The sequence below is a fragment of the Diaphorina citri genome, unplaced genomic scaffold (assembly GCF_000475195.1).
Source record: "Diaphorina citri unplaced genomic scaffold, Diaci psyllid genome assembly version 1.1 scaffold639, whole genome shotgun sequence".
NCBI lineage: Eukaryota > Metazoa > Arthropoda > Insecta > Hemiptera > Psyllidae > Diaphorina > Diaphorina citri.
The window spans coordinates 99,655-106,027 of NW_007378072.1; the positions used below are offsets into that span (position 1 = coordinate 99,655).

At 38.0% G+C, this 6,373-nt stretch overlaps 2 long non-coding RNA genes across 2 annotated transcripts; one reads left to right on the forward strand and one right to left on the reverse strand.

Moving 5' to 3' along the window:
• The first annotated feature begins 2,160 nt into the window (after window positions 1-2,160).
• Window positions 2,161-2,695, forward strand: LOC113468072. The gene is made up of 2 exons (XR_003391935.1): window positions 2,161-2,373; window positions 2,498-2,695. It is a non-coding gene; the product is annotated as an uncharacterized LOC113468072 (long non-coding RNA).
• A 7-nt stretch (window positions 2,696-2,702) lies between these two features.
• On the reverse strand, window positions 2,703-3,506 carry LOC113468075. Its single transcript, XR_003391938.1, has 2 exons — window positions 3,061-3,506; window positions 2,703-2,882 (listed from the first exon to the last, which is right to left on the reverse strand). It is a non-coding gene; the product is annotated as an uncharacterized LOC113468075 (long non-coding RNA).
• Window positions 3,507-6,373: the final 2,867 nt, after the last annotated feature.

A 6,373-nucleotide genomic window follows, 5' to 3' on the forward strand; every position in this document is an offset into this window, starting at 1 on the left:
CGCTGAATTCTGCAGCTCCACTCATTTCATCTTCATCACCACTAAAGTCCTCCTCATCTCCACTAAAGTCCTCTTTGTCACCACTGAAATCATCTTCCTGGTCATCATCAGAATTGTCTTCACTATCTTTGTTTCTTTTTGTGATTTTTCCCTTGGACGACTTTTTCCCAGTGACTTCAGCCAGATCGCTTTCGAAATCCGACTCAGCATCTGAGAAAGCCTGTTGGGATTCAAACTCGGACAGTTCTTTCCGCTTGTCTGAGTCACACAGCTCGAGAAGATCTGAGAGACAGTTTGGTTAAGGGGAAAAACATGAGGTAACATCAAAATTTTATAAAAAGTGAAATGCATGCAAAATGTAAAATACCTATGGAAAAAAAGTGAAATTAATTAATAATGTAATAAAATAAATAATAAAACAACAGGTGTTAAGGCTTGTAAAATAAAACATAAAGGATACAATCTAAACCATCGGACACAAATGAAGACGGGATCTTCTTTGTTTTCCTCTTGTTCATATTCAGCTGTTTTTCCAGTCGTCTGATCTCTTTCTCCTCCTCCCGATTGGCATTTAGTAGCTGCTTATTCCTTGCTGTCTTACTGTTAGCTTCTATACTCTTCTGAGCTTGCTTCTCTCGAATCCTTTGCTTTTCCAACATTGATAATGTGGACTCTTCATTTTCTTTATTCTTGGATTTAGCATCTCCTTTTTGTGTCTTTCCTTTAACAGTTTGTTTCTTGTTTTCTGATTTGTTGACCACAATGTCTTCTTGTAGCTTTCGTTTTCTGTTTTCATTGTTTTCCTTATTCAAACTATCTTTCAGGAGCTTGTTTTGTTTTCTGTTGCTAAAGTATTCATTTTTCTTTTGTTTCTTCTCCTGCCGTTTCTCCTTGCGGAGTTCTTTCCGAGTTTTGATTTTGTTTTCATTAGTGTTGAACTTCTTTTTGAACTTCATGATTTGTTTTTTACTGCTACTTTTTTTTCTTTTTTAGTCAAACTACTGGAAATAAGACAAATCTTGTATCAATGCAATGCTATTTGATCAAGCTCACACTAGACTCAACTTCTTTCAAACTTCTCTGTCCATATTGAATCATCATTTTCTACTTTTTTTTAAAACTCAAATCTTGTATCTTGTATCAATGCAATGCTATTTGATCAAGCTCACACTAGACTCAACTTCTTTCAAACTTCTCTGTCCATATTGAATCATCATTTTGGCTAGTTGGAAACCCCTGGTCTAGAACCTACATCTCGGGTTCGATTCCCGCCCAGGACGATCTTTATTGACAAAAAAATTCCTTCTCGGAACGGCTGGCTTCCATAGTGTGACTATTACTGTTCTAGGGTTTCATAGTGAATAATATCATTATCATCAAGTTTGTTTGTTTGTCCGTCTGTCCGTTCGTTCGTTTGTTTGTCTGTCCGTTTGTTTGTCTGTCTGTTCGTTTGTTTGTCTGTCTGTTTTTTTTTTTTTGTTTATCAATTAATTAATAAATTTACTATTGTTATTTCAACTTTTAAAGTTAAGTACAAAGTCGGTTGAATTCAATTGGCAGAATCAAAACGAGACCTTAGGGAAAAATCCTCAAAGTTGAACGCTAGTTGGAAACCCCTGGTCTAGAACCTAGATCTCGGGTTCGATTCCCGCCCAGGACGATCTTTATTGACAAAAAAATTCCTTCTCGGAACGGCTGGCCTCCATAGTGTGACTATTACTGTTCTAGGGTTTCATAGTGAATAATATCATTATCATCAAGTTTGTTTGTTTGTCCGTCTGTCCGTTCGTTTGTTTGTCTGTCTGTTCGTTTGTTTGTCTGTTTTTTTGTTTAATCAATTAATTAATAAATTTACTATTGTTATTTTCAACTTTTAAAGTTAAGTACAAAGTCGGTTGAATTCAATTGGCAGAATCAAAACGAGACCTTAGGGAAAAATCCTCAACTTTGAAGTTGAAGACATAAGTGAGATTTTGAGAAACCAAAATTGGCGTCCCGTTAACTGTACTCTTTAATGTTATTTGACGTTTTTTTTTCTTTCATTGCAATTTTTCAATTTAGTCCTAAGGATGGCATCATGAGATACTGAAACTTGTTGACTCCTTTCCAACAATAATGTTTTTTTCAAGTGAAGACTTTTTTTTATTTCATTAACGACATTGAACTAATACTGCTTGAACTTGATGACAAGTTTCAGAACGTCTGGAACGGAACGCAAAGCGACGCGTTAAAAGATGTTGACAAAGCATTCGATGAGTTCATGGAGGAAGTGGCTAAACTTGAAAAAGAAGAAGCAGAGATGCTCGAGACTTTATACCAAGACGAGAAAGAACTGGCGGATTTCTACAGTCTTTTAAGCACACTGGTAAACGGGTCTTCAAGCGTGGGAATGAGGAAGAAAAGAGGACTTCAACCCTACAATCTTCCTTGGAGCAAAGAGTAGGCGGTGTACGTGTGCGTAGGATTTCTACAGTCTTTTAAGCACACTGGTAAACAGGTCTTCAAGCGTGGGAATGAGGAAGAAAAGAGGACTTCAACCCTACAATCTTCCTTGGAGCAAAGAGTAGGCGGTGTACGTGTGCGTGTGTATGTGTACGTGTGTGTGTATGTATTTGTGTGTCGTGTGCACCAGCGAGGTATGCTGTGTAATGAGTTATCTATGTATGTGTACTGTGTAGGTTTGCTGTGTAGTGAGTTGAGTATATTTCATTAATTTTAGTGTTATTTTGTTAAATAACGTTAAAGAGTTCAGATAACAGGACGCTAAATTTGGTTTCAAAAACTGAAAAAACTCTCTATTATAAAACACAAATAGTACAATAAGCTCTTTTGAGAGAAACACGATATCGCCAGCCACGTATTGTCGATTTAGAAGTGACGACCTTTTTTGGACACCCTATTTTAGTGTTATTTTGTGAAATAACGTTAAAGAGTTCAGTCAACAGGACGCTAAATTTGGTTTCAAAAACTCTCTATTATAAAACACAAAATAGTACAATAAGCTCTTTTGAGAGAAACACGATATCGCCAGCCACGTATTGTCGATTTAGAAGTGACGACCTTTTTTGGACACCCAGAGCCCAGAAAGGGCCTATAGGGGTCTCCAAAAGTCCGAATTGTGCCCGAAAGATAAGGAGAAAATCCCTTTTCGGACTCTCAAAACCCAGAAAAAAGGCCTTTTTTTCGGGGATCACGAAACCCACAAAAAGTGCCTTTGTGGGCCCCCGAGGCCGAATTTTGGCCGCCATCTCAGGAAAATATCTCTTTAGAGCTCCCAGAACCCACAAAAGGGCCTTTTTGGGCCCCCGAAGCCCGAACGGTGCCCAAAAACAGAGTTTATTTTTCATTTCAAGTTCTAGATCGACAGTACGTGGTAGCGAGGAAAATCATCACTAAATGCTTACGAAGTCTAGTCTCATTTATATGATTAGCATTAATAATAATAGGTACCCCTTTCATTTTCAAAGGGATGGGAATTTTTCTATTCTGACTGTTTTTTTTTTTTTTTTTTTCATCCTCCCACATGATGGGAATTTTTCTATTCTGACTGTTTTTTTTTTTTTTTTTTGACATCTCGCACATTGGACATATCGTCGTCCCAAACAACGGAGAGGCGTAAGTGCGGAAATCACATTTTTCAGGAGGGCCGAAATAAGTTTTTCAAATTTATTTTTATAACATAACATTTTTATAACGTAATAACATAAAACATTTATGTTATATTACGTGAAACTCTCAATTTTTACCAAATACGAATAGACGTAAGCACATAGGCCTGTATTCGTGTTTAGTAAAATGATAGTTCTATCACATACGCCGGAATAAAAAATCAATGTAAATATTCAACGGTTTAAGATACACTTACGCCTCTTCGTGTTTGTGATAGAGGACGTTTTTTACTTTCTGTTACTACAGTATAGCGAGCTATACTAGTAATGAAAGTATTGCAATCGGTCCAAATTTTTTTTACATCCGATACACATGATAGCTTAAAATTGTGATTTTTACACTTACGCCTCTTCGTCTTCGGGCCGACGATATAGTCGCGCGACTTTAAGTAGCGCGGAGTCGCCTGAAAAACCAAACTTACGAATATGGTAGTCTCTATCATTACCATAGGTTTGGTTTTTCAGGCGACTACACTTCCAATGTGCGACAGGCCTTTAAGGTGGATTACAAAGCCTTAGCAGTTATACCAAGGTCTTAGCAGTTCTAACAAGGCCTTAGCAGTTATAACAGGGCCTTAGAAGTTATAACAAGGCCTTAGCAGTTATTACAGGGCCTTAGCAGTTATTACAGGGCCTTAGCAGTTATACAGTGACGTTAAACGTCTTGAATAGCCACGATGATCAACATTCAATACGGAGCGGTACGTCAGGAAGAAAAAGAAGTTAAACATCTGAGTACCAACAGTTTTAACAGCAAAGGCTAACCCAACAGTTCACACATCAAACGGAATTTTAATTGTGTTGAGCATAAATGCTTGTCACAAATGTCGTTCCCTGCTTAATGCACTTACGCTAAATTTTATGACTTGACTTGGACTCGAACCACCAACCTCCAAATCCGAAGTCCACCGCGCTAACCACTACACCACTGAGGTTGGTGTACTCATACATCAAACGGCTTGTAACTGCAGGCACCAGCCTAATGTTTCAGACACAGTTTTAACTGTACATGCCTGAAGACCAATGTATAAGACACATGATTAACTGAAAATATTTCAGACAGAGATGGGCTTAATAATTCAGACATTGACGGCCCAATATTTCAGACAGAGAGGGCCTAATCTTTCAGACATACACAGGCCCAATATTTCAGACACAGGCCTAATATTTCAGACATAGACAGGCTCAGGCTTGTTGGTACAACCTAATATTTCAGACACAGACAAGGCTTTGTTTACTCTTAAGATGAAGATAGGCTCTCCAAGAAAAAAAAAAAAAAGTTAAACATCTAAGTAAGTACCAACAGTTTAAACTGTAGTGACTGGCCTAATGTTTCAGACATAGGCTAACTTATAACCTGAAGTGTATGTCGGACCATTATCTCAGACATATTTTCAACTACAATGGCCGGGTGGTCAACAGTTCAGACATAGTCCCGCCCAATATTATTCCCACAGTTTTAACTGCAGTGGCCAATATTTCAAACAGTTTTCACTTCAGCCCAATATTTCAGACGCAGGTCCAATGATTATTTGGCCGGGCCCAATATTTGAACCATAGTCCGGCCCACGGTTTCAAAAATAGATAAGCCCAATATTTCAGACCTAAACAGGTTTATTCCCACAGTGGCCAATATTTCAGACCGTTTTCACTGCTTTGTGATGCCGGCCCAATGTTTACTTGGCCAGGCCCAGGGTTTCAGTCATAGACAGACTTGGGCTTGTTGGAGCGGCCCAATATTTCAGACATAGATAGGTTATTCCTAAGACGAAGACATGGAGGCAGTGGATTGGTTGGTATAGTAATGGACGCGACTACTTGAAGACTTGTTGGAACTGGCGAACTCTTTCATCACGTCCTTCCAGGCTGTGGGACAGAGCAAACAAACCCGAGATGAAGATTCAAATGCGAAAATAAAGCCGAGATTAGGATTAAAAACGAAAACAATACCTAGATATTGACGCAAAAAAGTAGAATTTTTACAAAAATACTAGCTCTTAGATACGTAGATTTCTTTTCGTAGAGTGGGGGGCCTTATCAATGAACGGCTTAACATTTTCAGTTTTTTTTTTTTTTTTTTTTTTTTAAAAAATTTTTTTTTTTACAAGATAGCTGTGCGTGATGTTTTGCTTCTCAACCAAAGAGAAACTGGACTCAATGAGACAAGAAACAAGCGAGACGGAAAAGTCTCGAAAAATAATGACGTAAAAATCTCGGATGATAATGGAAAAGTCTCGGAAGATTCAGACGGAAAAGTCCCGGAAGATAATGGAAAAGTCTCGGAAGATAGTGGAAAAGTCTCGGAAGAAGCTGATGATAAAGGAATTGTCAAAAGAGAAATTCAGCTGAGGAATTCACACATTTCGACAGGAGGCAACAAAATGAAAGACCCCGACATGGTTTCTGTCACCAAAGGTATTTTCAACCACATTGATCTTTCCATCGAGATCTTTGTTATCCACACTTCATGTAGGATATTGGAGTTAAGGATAACTGTCAGGGTGTTATCGTCCCGAAATTGAAGAGAGAAGGAAGATAGGATAGGAGAAAGCCAGCCGTTCCGAGAACGAACCTTATCCGTTCAGTATAAAAACTTGCGGCGCTTACAAGGCAGACGCGCCACTAATCAAGCTATCTAAAGTCTAGACTGACAAAAGAAGTGTTTATTTTTTATTATTATTATTATTATTATTATTATTATTATT